Here is a 17,613-nt window from a genome sequence, read left to right as displayed (position 1 = left end):
ACAAATATTGTGTGTCAGGCAAAGAGCGAAATGTCTGAGTACGTTCAGTTCTGCTCAGCTGTTTGAAAATCAAATAATGTAAGAGGTTTATCAGCACAGTAATTCATAAACTTTTCTAAGGGGACGTTTCATAGTGTTCAAAACCCATAATATATATATATCAGTCCATGATATCCAATATTAGAAATTTACTCTTTCTGATGGACACACGTCCAGATCGTCTGCTCTCAAAATTCCGCCATCTCTCTCCCCACATCCACCACTGCTGGCGGCTCACCTCTAACTGCGCTACGCGCTGTTAACGGCCAACTGCCCAACACTACAATAGCGAATATTACAACAATGCTAACCAGCCACACACTGCACACATCACAGCCAGTGATTTTCACACAGAGCGCTACGTGGCGTTACCAATATAAAAACCTAAGCAGCCTACTTACAAACGCAATGAAAATATATACCTTAGGTCCAATAGAGCAGTAATCACAGTGGCCCTCCCTCCTCCTTCAGAGATGGGAATAAAAATGATAAAGGATGGTCCCGTGTTGGGCGTCTACGTTGTGCAGTGGATCAAGTAGCTGGGATACTGATACCGTGTTTTAGGACTTGCGATGTAATAGCTTTGGTGGCAGCGAACCGCTCTTTAACATTTGTTGGAATTTTCAAGTCAAATCAGTAAGGCATCTGGAACTTTCTCATTTCGCGAATGATACGCGATGTGCAGTGTTAAACAATTATCGTCTTTGGCTGCAAATCTGAAAGTACTGTTGAAGAGACTGCGGGAGCTTCTTCATGGTTATGTGAGATTCATGTGCTGATCGCCATGGTGGACTTCAAATAGTTATGACCTGGAAAATATTTTGTTGTTGTTAATGGAATGTTACATTGTTTTATCGCATACCAGTGATGTTTAAATGTATATTGGGGAATCTGATACCACTTTAAATGCGCAATCACGAAAGCTTTCAGCATTTGAATATTACTGCAATTCTATTTTGTGTTTAAATATTGTGGTGTCACCGCCAGACACCACACTTGCTAGATGGTAGCATTTAAATCGGCCGCGGTCCGGTAGTATACGTCGGACCCGCGTGTCGCCACTGTCAGTGATCGCAGACCGAGCGCCACCACACGGCAGGTCTAGAGACACGTACTAGCACTCGTCTCAATTGTACAGCCGACTTTGCAAGGAACGGTGCACTGACAACTACGCTCTCATTTGCAGAAGCGATAGTTAGCATAGCCTTCAGCTACATTTGCTACGACCTAGCAAGGCGCCGTATTCCATTGATATTGAGATTCTATTAATGTATCATCAAGAGCGATGTTCTACAAATGTGGATTAAAGTTAAGTATTCCAGAAGCTACGTACTTTTCTTTATAGCATTCATTACGTATCCTGTTTCAGACCTCACGCCAGCCTGCGTGAGTTTAAGCGCATGCCTTTCGGCTTCCTCTCATTGTGTCTAGGCTCTCTTGCCTAGACACAACATATATGATTTGTTGGGCGAACATTTTAAGTTATCTTCGTGCTTAACTGACTGAATAAATTGTCAGTTTATAACAGTCTAAAACATTTATTGTTTCTATATCAGTTATTCAATAGAACACCGGTATGCATAACGTTTTTTCATCAGTTTATTGTTACATAACTCATTGAAAATGCTATTATATCAGTCCGCATTACTTGAAGGTGCTTAGGTATATTTGACGAAAGTAGCACAGGGTCCAACTATTTGTGCAGCGAGTGTAGCTGCCTATCATGAAAACAGCATATACAGCATTAGTCTGTCAAAAGTGCGCAAACTTGTCCAGTGGCTGCACAAACGACGTGATATAGGAGTGGAAACTGTAGTGATCAAATTTCCGCCACTTGTAACCATCACGTGGCCCAGGCGGGGGGTGGGTGGGCAGGGGGGGGTGGAGGGAGGGGCGGCAAAGCAGTTCAGCAGATGAAGCCTAGTCGCTAGCATAATTGTAGGCTACAGTTACTGGTTACTGATTCTGCAAATGATGGCATTAACATGTTATGGCAGTATGACTAATAATTCGGTAAGTAAGTAGTCCGATTAAAATACCGAACAAGCAAATCAACTAACAGTTGAGATGTCCGCTTCTAATGAACGAAGTGTACAGCTCACCAGGTGGCAGCGAACTGAGGCAGCAGCACCTTCAAAGAAAAGGTAGTGGACTCACACAGAACTGAGGACTAAAATACGTTTATGCAGAAGGAACAGCAACACGGGGTAGCTATGCAGTCTGAGGTGCCTTGCCACAGTTTGCGCGGCTTACCCCATCGGAGGTTCCAGTCCCCCCTCAGGCATGGGTGTATTGTCCTTATCGTAAGTTATTTTAAGTTAGATTAAGTAGTATGTAAGCCTAGGGATCGATAATCTCAGCAGTTTGGTCCCATAGGAACTTACCACAAATTCCCAAATTTTTCCAGAAGGGTCAAGTTACTTCACGCGATCTCTACACAGAAAATTGAGAGAATGGTGGGCACTCTAACTTCTGATATGGTGTTATGCTTCTTAATGTTCTTAGAGAAGACTACCTTTATTACTTGGTTGCTATATCTGGATACGATCTGACTTCTTTCATATGATGAAATGGTTGGTAGTAATTAACACTCTTGCTTGTGTACTGTAGTAGAGGCATACCAATATGCTTTACCTGTGTTCGAAGGAAGTCAGTGGCCATGTCCAGGTTGGCTGACTAGCGCCGAGGAGTCACTGCTGCTATGGACAGACCATTGATGACTGGCAATATAGCACAGGATGGAACCTAGTTAGGCAGGAAGCCGATGAGACGTCTGTGGGTTTCCTGCGAATTTCCGTGGAACAGGTCAGTCGCGCCCAGTCATCCAGACTCTGCTACTAAACATATTTGTGAAGGCATGAGGCTTTTAGCGAGTTTATGGCCGTTCTTTGAAAAGTTCGAAACGGATATAACAGGGGACATGACGATCTTTTTATGGAGGACTGTGGTTGCATCCAGGTAATGCTTTTAGCAAAGACACAGTGTAAACGCATAGGAAAGAGACCACGAAGTTGAATCTTTTTTCCTTTTCTCTCAATTAATTTTTAAAGTTGATGGCTGGTCAGGTCTGAGTATGCAGAGCAAGGGGCGGTCAGCCAGCTTCGAATGCCATGCGCCAGCTCATGATTGGCTTGTGCTACAGTGGGAGTAGTCTAAGCATGTAAATGGGCTATGATACCGAGCTGGCGAGGAAAGCTGAGAGAAAGAGAAGAACTCTCTCTTGTACAGGCGCTTCACTAGTAAAGAACTGCAGGCCTTTACCTAAACGGTGAGAGTTGCATCCTTTGCTAGTGTGCCACTTGAAGCCTGAGTCAGTCACCATCTGAACCATCAGACGTTCTTGCTTGTAGCATCACGTACACAATGAGTGATGTGTGGGTGTAATTATTTGTTTTGAGTCAGCCGTCTAAACATTTGACATATTCCATCACGCATAGTCGTGGCATGGAATCAAATTGGTTTGGGAGACCAGCAAACGGGTCCACCTGCACAATGGAATCCAAGGGGGTTTCAGAGGCTCGTAGGGAAGTACCTGCGTTCCGAATTAGCCGATCGCGAGACTGCGTACTTGCACTTTTTTCTGGTGTGCACCATAAATAACAGATGCCGCTCATGACTCCAGTCGCCGAACGCATCGTGGTGTGCCGATCTGACTAGCAGGAGGGTAAAGTATTTGCTGCAGCGACGTAGGGCTCCAATATATGTTTCTCAGCTTCTTCTTCTTTGGAACCATATTTTTCTTTATGGAATGGTGGAGTATAGATGCTTCACTGTAGCGTAGTTTCTGGGCCATACCACGGATTCACATGTATATAGTCAGGTAAAGAGATTAACGTTCTGGTTTGTGTCCTGTGATGATTCCTAGTTGATCACTTTGTTCACCATAGACCGCATATCATTGAAAGCTTCTGTCCAATAAAAAAAAACGTGTTTGTGCCGTTTCTTTAGCCTTTTTTGTCTTGTGATGTTAAGAATGAAAACATCTCCCCACGTTCTCATTAACATTACCTTTGCTATTTTTATTTAAGTCTTGATTTCATTTGAAAGTTGGAAGCTTGCAAGATATCCGATTTTTCACTCTTTAGTGGAAGGGAAATTTGAGAGAAATATTAAGGGGATGAGCTGATTGCTTGTAACTCTATTACTTTCTGGTACCATCGTTATCAAAGACGAGTTACTATTGCTTAATTGTCTATTATTGTGTGTCATAACTACAAGAACACCTCAAAAAAGTTACATATTTTCTAGGAGACCAAGTAATTTTTGTTGAATGCTGCACTGCACTTCAAAGTGACACAAGTATGCAACCATATTTTTCATCGTAGTCACCGAGATTCTGCAAATAATGACCAAAACCTTCTAGCAATAGTTTAATTCCTCGAAAGCAGAAATCCGCTCCTTGGTCACCGAGCGATTGAAGAACCGCAGAGTGAACTTCTGCATCGCTGGAAAATTTGCGAGTGGTGCGAATTTGTTCCTTGGACACTGGACACCGTCGCCTGTGGTCAATTTCGAAGGCCTTGCTCCTTCATCAGAATTCCCCGTGTCTGTGTGCCTTGGTCAAATTGTTAGCACCTTGCACTACAGCTGAACCAGAATTTCACACAGTGTCTTTTGTAACCTTCGTCACAGGACATTACTTATACAGGTGAGAGGACGTTTAGCGTGTATGAAATGAGTGTTATACCCTGCAAAAACATCCAAGTGGGATGACACTTGGTGCAATGGTAGGTTCTCCAAAATGCACTAGGTATCTGACCTGCATTAAATAACAATGTATATAGCTGTGTTGATGATAACGGATATAGTGTTATTGAGAGATGCAAGAACTTCGTGGTTACTCTTACCTCAGTCATTGGTAGGGACAAACAGCATTTGCGAACACGTAATCAAAGAATTTTTCATTTTTTATGACATATGATCTGGTTTTGTGGTGCTTTGCAGGTAACAAAAGTCGTAGGATACCTCCTAACATCGTGTCGGGCCTCCTTTCGTCCAGTGTACTGTAGCAACTCGACGTGGTATGAACTCAAGTCACTGGAAGTCTCTTAGACAAATACTGCGTCATGTTGCACCTCTGGTCATCCATAATTGCGGAAGTGTTGGGGGTGAAGCATTTTCTGCACAAACTAATTCCTCAATTACGTTCCATTAATGTTCAATGGAATTAATGTAGTGCGATTTGGGTGGCCAAATCGTTCGCACGAATTTCTCAGAATGTTCTGTAAAGCACTTGCAAACAAGGATGGCCCAATGACATGATGCTGTGACATCCATAAAAATTTCATCGTTGCTGGGGAAAATTAAGTCTACGAATAGCTGCAAATGGTCTACAAGCAGCTGAACATAAACGTTTTTAGTCAGTGATCGGTTTAGCTGGACCAGAGGCTTTCCACGTAAACACAGCCTACACCATTATGGACCCATTACCAGTTTGCACAGTGCCTGGATGACAACTAGGATCCATGGCTTCTTGGAATATGCCACACACTCAAACCCTGCCGTCACTCTTACCAACTCCATTCGGGACACATCCAACAAGGTCACAGTTTTCCAGTCGTCTAGGATCTAAACGATATGGTTAGGAGTCCAGGAGAGGCGCTGCAAGCGATGTGGAGCTGTTAGCAAAGGAATTTGCGGCGGCCGTCCACTGCCACAGCCCTTTAGCGCCAGATTTAGCCGCACTGTCCTAACGGATATGTACGTCGTACGTCACACATTGATTTCTGTGGTTACTTCACACAATGTAGCTTGTCTGTTAGTACTGACAAATCTATGCAAACGCTGATGTTCTCGGTCGTTAAGTGTAGACCGTCGGCCACTGCTAATGCATTACCGGTTTTGTAACCTTGAGTAGCGATACTACCTTGATATGTATATCTGCATATCGTTATACAATGGCTTTTCTGACTTAATTGTAACGTATACGAAGAGACAAATCGATGGTTCCCGATAAAGTGAGATAAATCTTTTCGCACTAAATCGGACCAGAAATCATTTCTGTACCATGATGTAAGTCGCCATATACCACTTGTGCAATCCATTCAAACTTTAGTGAAACAAAACAGTTCTTAAAGTTTTCGTGCCAGGTGAAGAGTGACGCATTGACCCTCGAGTGACAAGTAAATGATTTTCAGTAAGCATTCGTAATGTATTTTGCTGTCTTACTTTAGTTAACCTGAGCTTTGATGATACATGCAACAATCACTTATCTACCTTGTCTATTAAAACGGTAACTATCATACCAGACAAGCAGTATATACTTAGTTACAGTATCTCTGGTGCGTTTTCGCTCTCGTGAAACTTGCAAAAATTATGTACAATTTCATAATTTTGTAAACGTGTGTTTTTCAAATTAATCTCCCTGTGAAGGGGATACAATCAATTCTCAAATATTTTTAATACGAAAATATTATGCTTAAGTATAATGATCTGACATTTTTTGAAAATTTGAACTATATATTACTAATTTCTTTGCACACCAAACACGTGACCAAATGGTCCTTACTCAGGACATAATTGGTTTCATATGATATTTGTATTTCGAGTTACGTCTTTTCGGCATTATTTATGATTCACTGAGATGTTATGTCGTTCTTAAGATCACAGATAATGTTTTTAACCTTTGCTGCCGGATTTATATATTTTTATTCATTTTAGTACTTGTCTTGTATTATAGCAATAAGTGTGAATGTGACAATAGTCTTAGTAATGAGTGAGTGTAGTTCAATATTTATTGTTAAAGTAGCAGTCAGAAAGTAATTAAAAGATGAAACTATCACTGATATGAAAGTGTAAATGAGAGGTAACAAAATATGGAATCTGAAAAGTCTGAGGGATAAATGAGAATTACCTATAAAATTTGAATATTGCAAAGTTACTTTCATAATGAGAAAGAGTGGAGAATTCTAAGCTGGTTACCCTGTTTATGACGTTTGTCCCTGTAATGAAGATCTGATGCTCGCACGAGCACTTGGAGTGAATGAATGTGGTAGCTTTACGAAAGGCCCCCTGCGGGTTCAGGGGTAAGAATAAGCCCGCGGTATTCCTGCCTGTCGTAAGAGGCGACTAAAAGGAGTCTCAAACGTTTCGGCCTATATGTGATGGGCCCCTACGGGGTTTGACCACTACCTTTCAAAATTTTCTGTTAGTGCGTACCATTTGGGGAAGGATGCCTTACGTGGTGTATTATATATCCATCTTGCCCTAAGATCAGGCACATTCGTTATTGTCATGGACTTGGACTTACACCAAGCTTCCGGCCACATCGACTGCAGTGTGCTCCGGTTAACATACATTCCTTCCATTGTGCACTTCCACCTTCGCCCTCGTGATATACATGGATATTTGACACCCGACATCCAACATGGTAGCCAGTCCGTTGTGGTGGGGTCGTCATGTACCATCTTGGTGGTAGCCCCTGACTACGCAGGGATCGCACTGCTGATGCCTGCACTGCTACCTCCCCACGTATGCCAAGGAGTAGATGCCCTCTGGGGCATCAGAACTTCCGGCAGAGGCCATCCTGCCAGGTGGTCTTTGCTGTGGCTGGTGGCGCCCGTGGGGAGAACCCCTGGTCGGAGTGGGACGCATCAGGGCGGATGACCCGCAATGAAGCGGGGTACATCATCTCTCGCTGGTGGGCCTTCACCAGCAGTCTCTAAGCGATAGAAGTCCAACCTCAACAGGAAGAAATGTGATCCGAGATCATTTCCCTCCCTGGCTACTCCATGGGAGGAACGTATGGTTAAAGATAGAAGTGCAGATTATTCACCCTGGTACCTCGTCTGTACGCGAGTTGATGGTGACTCATTTATGTCGACGAAGCCTCAGTTTTTTGTGGAGCATTTAGAGGACAAGTTCGGGGAGGTGGAGGGCTTGTCCAAAATGCGCTCTGGATCAGTTCTAATCAAAACAGCATCCTCTGCCCAGTCACGAAGGTTACTCGCCTGTGACAAGTTGGGGGATGTTTCCGTTCTCATCACACGCCGTAAGAGTTTAAACATGGTCTATTATATTCCACAGGGATCTTCTTCTGCGGTCAGACGATGAACTACGCGCCAACGTAGAACGACGGGGTGTTCACTTCGTCCGGCGCGTCCATCGGGGTCCGAGGGATAATCAGGTAGCCATCGGTGCCTTCATCTTGGCCTTCGAGTCTGACGTCTTACCCGAAAAGGTCAAGGTGATGGTTTACCGCTGTGATGTGAAGCCCTATATCTCTCCTTCGATGTGGTGTTTTAAATGCTGGAAGTTTGGGCATATGTCATCCCGATGTACTTCCAGCATCACGTGTCGAGATTGTGGACATCCTTCGCATCCCAATACATGTGCCCCGCCTACTATCTGTGTTAACTGCGGTGAACACCATTCCCCCTGCTCGCTGAACTGTAGGATATTCCGGAAAGAACACAAGATCATGGAATATAAGACCATGGACGGCCTGACCTACACTGAGGCTAAGCGTAAATATGAGAGGCTCCATCCTGTGCCAATGACGTCGACCTACGGTTTCTTCCACCATCTTGCTGAGCTCCGCCAACTTCTCAGCCTTCACCCTTTCTCCTGCATTGCTCTACAAGACACTTGGTTTCCAGCGATGCGAAACCCTGCCCTCAGTGGCTATCGGGGTTATTATAAGAACTGGGCAGCTTATGGAAAGGTATCTGGTGGCGTCTGCATCTATGTCCTTCACTCTCTTCACAGTGAGTCTGTCCCTCTACAAACACCTTTAGAGGCTGTCGCTGTTCGGGTGTGGACGCCACAGGCTGTTACTCTCTGCAGTCTGTATCTTCCACCGGATGGTGATATCCCACAGAGTGTCCTGACTGCGCTGATAGTCCAATTGCCGCCACCTTTCCCGTTACTGGGCGACTTCAACGCCCATAACCCTCTGTGAGGTGGGTCAGTGGCGACAGGTCGAGGCACCACCGTTGAGCATGTATTGCCACAGCTCTCCCTTTTAAACGATGGTGCCTTCACATATTTCAGTGTGGCGCATGGCATGTACTCCGCCATTGACCTTTCGATCTGCAGCCCTAGCCTCTTATCGTTTGTCCAATCGAGTGTGCGTGACGACCTGTGTGGTAGTGACCACTTCCCCATCTTTCTGTCACTGCCCCAGCGTCACTCTTCTGGGCGCCCTTGCAGATGGACTATGAATAAGGCTGACTGGGACTTGCTCTCCTCCATTGCCGCTATTGAGCCTCTTTCTAATGAAGCCATTGGTGTGGTAGTTCACGCGGTCACCACCGGCATCGTTACAGCCCCAGAATCTGCCATTCCCCGTTCTTCTGGGTCCCCTCGGCGGAGGATTGTGCCTTGGTGGTCGCCTGCGATCGCCGAGGCGATTAAAGATCGCAGGTGGGCGCTCCAGCGTCACAAGCGGCATCCGTCTTTAGAAGACCTCATCGCCTTTAAACGGCTCCGTGTGCGGGCCCGCCACATAATTCACTAACACAAGCAGGAGTGCTGGGAACGGTATGTCTCCATCATTGGCCTCCATATCTCTCCATCGCAGGTCTGGGCTTCTATAGCTATCGGACCCCTGTCAGCGTCGCTGCGCTGTCACTGAATGGAACAGTTTGTACTGACCCCGACATCATTGCAAACCGCTTAGCTGACCATTTTGATATCAGTTCCGCTTCTGTGAATTACCCACTGGCCATCCGCTCCATTAAAGAGCGGTTGGAAGGTCGGAGCTTTTCATTCCACACCCGCCATCCTGAATCCTACAATGTCCCATTCACTGAGTGGGAATTCCACAGTGCCCTAGCCACTTTCCCTGATACAGCTCTCAGGCCAGATCGCATCCACTGTCAGATGCTGAAACACCTCTCAGTGGACTGCCAGGGACGCCTCCTCGAACTTTACAACTGTATCTGGGTCGAGGGTGAGTTTCCGTCGCAATGTCGGAAAGTATTGTTATCCCCGTTTTGAAGCCTGGCAAGAACCCATTGGAAGTAGACAGCTACCGCCCCATTAGCCTCACCAACGTTCTTTGCAAGTTGCTCGAACGCATGGTGAGCCGTCGGTTGAGTTGGGTACTCGAGTTTCGGGGCCTTCTGGCTCCATCTCAGGGTGGGTTCCGTAAAGACCACTCTGCCGCCGACAATCTGGTGAGCCTGGAGTCAGCCATTCGTACGGTCTTTGCCCGCCGTCAGCACCTCGTAGCTGTCTTTTTCGACATGCGGAAGGCGTACGATACAACATGGAGCCATCACATCCTTTCTACGCTTCATGATTGGGGTCTTCGGGGTTGCCTGCCGATTTTCCTACGAAATTTTCTGTTGCGTCGTACCTTCCGCGTGCAGGTCGCGGCCTCCCATAGTTCCTCCGGAGTTCAGGAGAACGGGTACCATAGGGATCTGTCCTAAGTGTCTGCCTGTTTTTAATTGCAATTAACATGCTCGCTGCGGTGGTGTGAACGTCTGTTTCAGCTTCCTTGCGTGCTGACGACTTCTGCCTCTACTATAGCTACATTGGCATTGCAACTGCTGAACGTCAGCTGCAGGGCGCTATCCACAAGGCGCAGTCTTGGGCTGTAGCGCATGGCTTCCAATTTTCGGCTGCCAAGACCTGCTTTATGCATTTCTGCCGGCGACGAACAGTTCACCCTGAGCCGCGGATTTACCTTGCAGGCGAACTTCTTGCTATGGTGGAGACACACCGGTTTTTTGGTGGGGTTTTTGATGCCCAGTTGACTTGGCTCCCACATATTCGGCAGCTTAAACAGATGTGTTGGCGGCATCTTAATGCTGTGCGATGCTTGAGCCACACCAGCTGGGTCGCCGATCGATCTACCCTCTTACGGCTCTACCAGGCGTTAATCCAGTCCCGTCTGGATTATGGGAGCCTGGCTTATGGTTCAGCATCCTCCGGAGGCCTTCCGCCGCCGCTTTCTTTCCATCCTTGCCACGTATCAGGGCTCTGGCATTGTTCACACTGACGGTTCTATGGTTGCTGGTCGTGTCGGTTATGCTCTGACTCTAGGGGACCATTACGAACAATATTCATTGCCGGCTGGCTGCAGCGTTTTCACTGCTGAGCTGGTCGTCATCTCTCGTGCCCCAGAGAATATCCGCTCCTGCTCAGGTGAGTCCTTCGTTATCTGTAGTGACTCCCTGAGCGGTTTACGAGGTCTCGAGCAGTGTTTCCCTCGCTCTCGTCTGGTGATGGCTATCCATATTCTTGCCCGTCACGGCCGCTCTCTGGCTTTTGTGTGGACCCCAGACCATGTTGGGATACCGGGCAATGTACATGTTGACCGCCTGGCCAAACAGGCCATCTCTGGACGTTGGCCTCCCGGAGACTGATTTGCGAGCGATCTTACGCCGCAAAGTTTTCGAACTTTCGGACACTGAATGGCGCAACCTGACCACACCAAACAAACTCCGTCCTATCAAGGAGTCGACGAATGTGTGGCGGCCATCCATGCGAGCCACTCGCAGGGACTCAGTAGTCCTTTGTCGGCTCCACATTGGCCACGCCCACTTGACACACAGCCATTTACTGCGCCGTGAGGACCCGCCTCTATGTCGCTGCGGGTCGGCTTTGACAGTGGTCCACATTTTGTTGGCCTGTCCCCTTTTAACTGTGCTCAGGCAGACATTTGCTCTGCCTGATACGCTCCCTGCCATTTTAAAAGATGACACTGCCATGGCAGGCTTGGTTTTGCGTTTTGTCCGTGCAGGGGGCTTTTATCACTTAATCTAAGTGTTTGTCTTTTTTGTATTGATTCTGGCCTTTGATCTACGATTTTAGTCTGAGTTTTTAGTGTGTTTCTCGGTGGTCGGCTTCCCCTTTTTTGTCTCTGTGGTCGGCCAATCACTGTCACACTCTGTGTGATTTAATTCCTTTTGTCTGGTCTCAGTCTGCGTTTTCCTTATCCTATGTCGTCTGTTGTCATGCCCATTTTTCGTTTTTTTTATTCTTTTTGGGTGTTTGAAGGTTTTGGAATAAGGGACCGATGACCGTAAGCAGTCTGGTCGCTTCAATCCCACAAACCGACCAACGAACCTTTACGAAAGAGTCATGAAATCCTCAAGAAAATTGGATTGGTTCCTTGGCAAAGAATCTATTCCCTGTCTAAACAACCAATCCTCTTCATTCAAACTCAGCAGATCACAACACAAGATTTCCACTATGCTGTCACACTGTTATCAATATTATGGCGACATATGTGAAAATTTTCCCACGAGCAGAGGTATAATGAGACACAACAGCCTACTGCTGGACGTACAGATTTTTTTGTCATTTCTATACTTTATTTAAATTAGTCTGGTTTAAGTGCGACCGATGTCAGCTGGTGGATGCTCATGTTTATAGGAAAGTGTCCCAGTGATTGCAGAAATTACTACATCAATTAACAACCTACACCTCTACCTACACAGTTTGAATCACCTAAAACTTACACTGCAAATGTTGCGGAAATGAAAAGTGCTACTGATCAGCTGTTTTGGCAGAATGGATTGGTAGTGAGTGGCTCGCATTGTTAGCCAATCCACAGATTGTAATAATACTTAGAAAGTGTGTTTTTTGTGTAAATATACACTTTTTAAATGGAACGTTGCCTATTGACGTTAACAAACTAAAAGTTGGGTAAATTAGAAAGTCAGTGGTGGTTTTTGCACCATTTCAATGCGAGTCGTTTATGAGATATAGTATTTTGAATATCATCCACAATGACAATAGTTTGTGCTATTCAGCATCTGTAGTTGCTAGGTAAGATGTTGTTACGTTTCCTTACAATGTGCTTATATGTCCCTGGGGCACTGCGACTTATTAGTCAGTGTATGACAGTCCAAACAGTAGGTCATGAATGGTTGATGGGATTTGCCATTGACAAAAAGGCGATACCTGGTGTATGGAGAGTGTAGGAGGAATACAATTCAGCCGCGGAGGGTAGCCGCGCAGTCTAAGGCGCCTCATCACGTTTCGCGCGGATACCAGACCACCCGCCCCTACCCCCCCCCCCCCACCCCCCACTGCACCCTCAACCACCGTCCGGCATGGGTGTGTGTGTTGTCCTTGGTGTAAGTTAGGTTAAGTAGTGTGTAAGCTTAGGGACCGATGACCTCAGCAGTTTGGTCCCATAGCGTCTTACAACAAATTTCCAAACAATGCAATTTGCTCATGTACGGTGTGCAACAAGGTATCCCAATAGATGTAAAGCGTGTCAGTAGGTTATTTATCACCCTTTTCCACCATTTGCGTGATAGTTGTAGTGTGTCACATGGAAATAATGTAACAGATGCAAACAACTGACGACTTGCTGCTGTTGCAGTTGATCCTCACGTTAGTCCCGTACAATCTCAGGAGGATTTGGAATGAATCAGGAAAGTATCCTACACATTCTCCATCGACATAGGTTTCATCCCTATCATTTCTCTCTCCACCAGGAGCTGCACGGAAACGATTACGAGAATCATGCTAACTTCCGTAAATGAACATTAAGAGGGGATACTTCAGATGTATCTTGTTTAGTGATGAAGCCACATTTACCAATAATGGCCACGTAAACCGCCGAAAACTGCACTATTGATATCCTGACAAACCCAGTTGGCTTTGTCACGTGGAACGTCAGCATTTGCACAGTGTAAACGTGTGGTGTGGGATTGTGAACCGTCAGCTCATGGACTCCGTTTTTCATAGATGGGATACTAAACGTGTAGAAGTATCGCAGCCCTCTAACAGATCATCTTCCATGGGTGTCAGTTCCTTCATGGACTAGCAGCAAGCTGGGGTATCGACATGATGTCTGTCTAGCCCATAGTGTACGAAGTACTACAGTCTGTCTTCACGAACTGTTTGCAGATCATTGGATCGGATGCAGAGGACCTGTACTTCGGGCGGCCCATTTGCCAGATTTGACATCTTTTTTCCATAGGGAAAGCTGAAAGACTCTGACTACAAGGACATACCAACTACCGTCTATGATATGCAACGACGTATTACTGCAGCCTACTTGGATATTTCCGCTGAAATGATAGCACGTGTGCAGGCGTTGTTCCATACCAAACTGGAAACGTATATTGCCGCTGCCCGCGGTCATTTTGAACAAATCAGTGATGGTCAATTGTCTCGTTACTTGTTAGAATCCACTAATGTATGTACTTGTGTTGTTCTTTCGTGTATGCTGCCACAGGTATTGTGCAAGCGTCTGTGCGGAAACTTTTGAAAATACGAAATATCGTAAATGAATCCCACTGGAATGCTGTGACAAACACGAAAGACATTCTAAGTCATGCTTTTTTAGTTTCTTGATGTCAATAGGCATTGTTTCGTTTAAAACAGTGTACGATTGCACAAAAAATACATTTTCTAAGCATTATTACAGTCTATTGATTGGCTAACGAAACGAGCCCCGACTACTAATCAATTATGTGAAAACCGCACATCAATATCACTTTCCATTTCCGTGATATTGTGGTGAACAGTGATTCAACCTGTATACTGGCGGAAACAGCATGTAATTCTTTCTGTTATTTTCTTGGAGTTGGTGAATCCCAGGTGGGAGCTCTGTGTGAGAACGGTCAGACGTAGGTCCCATGAAGTCCGCAGGGATGAGCACCCTAGCAGGTGAGAAACCAAGAAGTGGGGCAATGTTGTGCGGCAGAGCGCTAAGCCGGCCGACCTTTGGCATTGTGTGTGCCTTGTATCTGTCCCATTGTTGGCATCATAGCATCTCATTACAGACAGTTCACGTTATGTGTTGTCTGGCCACCTCCCTAAGACAATGAGATAACACAGCCGCCGAACAGCTTGACAAGCCGAGCCATCCACCCATAGATATTTCCACGACGGAAGTCCTTCCCAGGAGAGAGTGCGGTGAAATGGCAGGTACCTTGAGATACTTTCACAAATGAAGAAGCCAGCTCCTTCGCCGATGGCAGCCCAGCCACTTGTTGAAAATTCGAAAGAAAACATCTTATTAGTTAAAAGTAACATTTAGCCAATGATAGGAGCCTCACACGCTTACAAAAAAATCTAAACATGGAGCCCAGAGCCTTATGTAGTGAGAAAATCAGTTATTGAGAGGACTGATAGGAACTGCTCCCTTCTGTATTACAATACTTCAAAACTTATGTTAATTAGGAAGTTGTTGGTTTATTTACAAGTGTACCATTGCCAAAGCCGTCTCATTTTTGGACAGGAAGTCACGTAGGTTCAAGAGCGGAAGTTTGTCTGGGTAGCGAGCAGGCTTCACTTCCTCTTCAGGTGTCAGTGAGTGAAGACTTCTCCAGTGGATATTGCGAAAGGACTTCTCCCCATCAGCAGCAATCATCGGCAGATCACGCCAGGTAGACTGTTCCAGTCAACGGCTTGCAGAGTTTGATGAGATTATGAAAGTTTACACGAACAGACATAGAAAGTATTTGTAGGAGCGAGTAACTGTTGCGAACCTCGTAATTTCATGATAGTCTGAGGGCTTGTTAGCAATATTCATCCATTGATGCAGTATGCATGGTTTTGTTAACCAAGTTTTCAGCGTGATCACATCGTCACTGAACATGATTTGTGATTTTGTACCTTCACAGCTAATATATTAGGTGACATTCTAGTCTTCGCTAAGACCTTCTGCTCTCTTCAGCTAAGAGATTATCATTCTATGGCGTCGGCATTTCTGAACTTCAGTTAGATCTTGTGATGAAATTTATATTCATGTATTTAAACAACAGAACTTTTGCAATAAATTGGTTTTATTTAGAATACTACTACCCTATTCACTACAGCTTCGCTCGTGTATGTGTTTGGCAACTATACTTAACCCCTCTCCTCCTGCCCCGTCTTGTTCCACGGTCACACATCTCTCTGTGAATACCTGTCACCTCCCTCTGCCAGTCTCCTACTGTCGCTCTCTCTGTCCATCTCCACCTAGCCTTACTGTCTGCCGATCTCCACCTTGCCTGTCCTTGTTTCTCCTCTCTCTTCTAGCCTCCTCTTCCCCACTCTCTCTGCCCCCCCCCCCTACTCTCACCCTCTGTCCCATCCTCTCTTGGCCTCGTCTCTTGAGCATCTTTTCTTCCTCCAATCTCTCTGTACATTTCCTGCCACCCAGCTCTCCCTGTCTACCGCCATCTGCACCCCTCTCTCCACAGCCCCATCCCCACCTTACTCTTTTGTCTCCAATTACAATGTGTCAATGTATTCATCTCCTCCAACACCCTCACCCTACCCCACTGTTCTACTCCCCTGCCTCCTCCTCCCACCAATTCCGTCTGCTCATTCCCTCACTCTGTCCCTCCCTTCTTCCCCTTCTTCCTATCGACCTCTTCCCTTAACGCCCATCTATCTCTTCCTCCTCCTCCCCTGCAACGCCCTCCTGCTCCCCTTTCTGTCTGTTCCCCAGTTCCTGGCTCCGCCTGACCAATCACTGCTGTCCCTCTCTTACTCAATCCCCTCATGTCTTCCCTCTGTCTATCCCCTCCTGCCCTCTCTCTCCCTATCCCCTCCGGCGCCTTTCTCTCTGTCCATTCTGAACTCAGTTAGTCTCAGTCTTCACTACCCTGTGTCTGTCTGAATATCTAGCCCTTGCATGATAGATCGATGATGCAGGCTGGTACACTGCCAAAACAAATGTGCTGTGCAACGCAGCATGCTCATCTTGGGCTGGAAAACCGATTCTTAAACCTCATGTTTAGACTGCCCTGGAGAACAGGCTGAATTGCAGGACCAGAGTCGACCACATTATTGGTTTGCTCAATTTGTAAAGCTCTGTCTCTTGAATGAATCAAGCACTTCTTTCTAAATCATAATCGTTTGTTTGGCTGCACATGTAGATCACAGCTACCTATTTTTCCCCATTCGGAAAAATTTTTGTAGTACGTCTTTTTTTCTTGAGGGTATACCAATGGCTGCATACTTTCCTGTAGCTGGGCAATTGCAAAATTATCAGAAATATTCAGTAAACACTCCATTTTTTAAAGACTCAATCTCCCATGTTTAAAACAGCGTAAAACATCTAAGTAATTTACGAACGAAATAATGTGTTAAATGTTTGACTTTAAGTGTGTAAGTGAGAAAAAAATTCAATAAGTGATTCAATCAAGAGACAGAGTTTCATAAAATTGAGCAAGTCAAGTAACCCATTGGTCCGCCTCTGGCCCTTTTACAAGCAGTTACTCTGCTTGAAATAATACTTAAATTATGCTGAATGTCACTACGTGCTGAAAGTTGGATTAATATAGTGTGTTTAATTAGCGGTCCACTTGAAGGAAAGCTACTTTTTCTGGTGTCCAAATATTTATGACGTCATATTTCCTGGCCTATATGTCGTACAAAGATATATATATTGCAGGTGTACTCAGTCATATATTGTATGAAGATAATGTCTGCTGACTCTGTTGCCAATAGAGTCGGTAATAACGAAGTAATGAATTAAAAGGTCGTGTCCGATGCTGAAGGATTATCACATGAACACGGAAAATGTAGTAAGCAATGAACTTGTATCCTTTCATCATTTTGTGTGTGAGTGTGTGTGTGTGAGTGTGTATGGAGGGTGGAGGGTGGGGGGGGGGGGGCACTGAGAAAATGATTCGTAAGAGTTTAAAATTATGTGTATAATCGAGGACA

The sequence above is a fragment of the Schistocerca piceifrons genome, chromosome 8 (assembly GCF_021461385.2).
Source record: "Schistocerca piceifrons isolate TAMUIC-IGC-003096 chromosome 8, iqSchPice1.1, whole genome shotgun sequence".
In the NCBI taxonomy this organism is placed as follows: Eukaryota; Metazoa; Arthropoda; class Insecta; order Orthoptera; family Acrididae; genus Schistocerca; species Schistocerca piceifrons.
Note: the sequence above shows the minus strand (reverse complement) of the source record.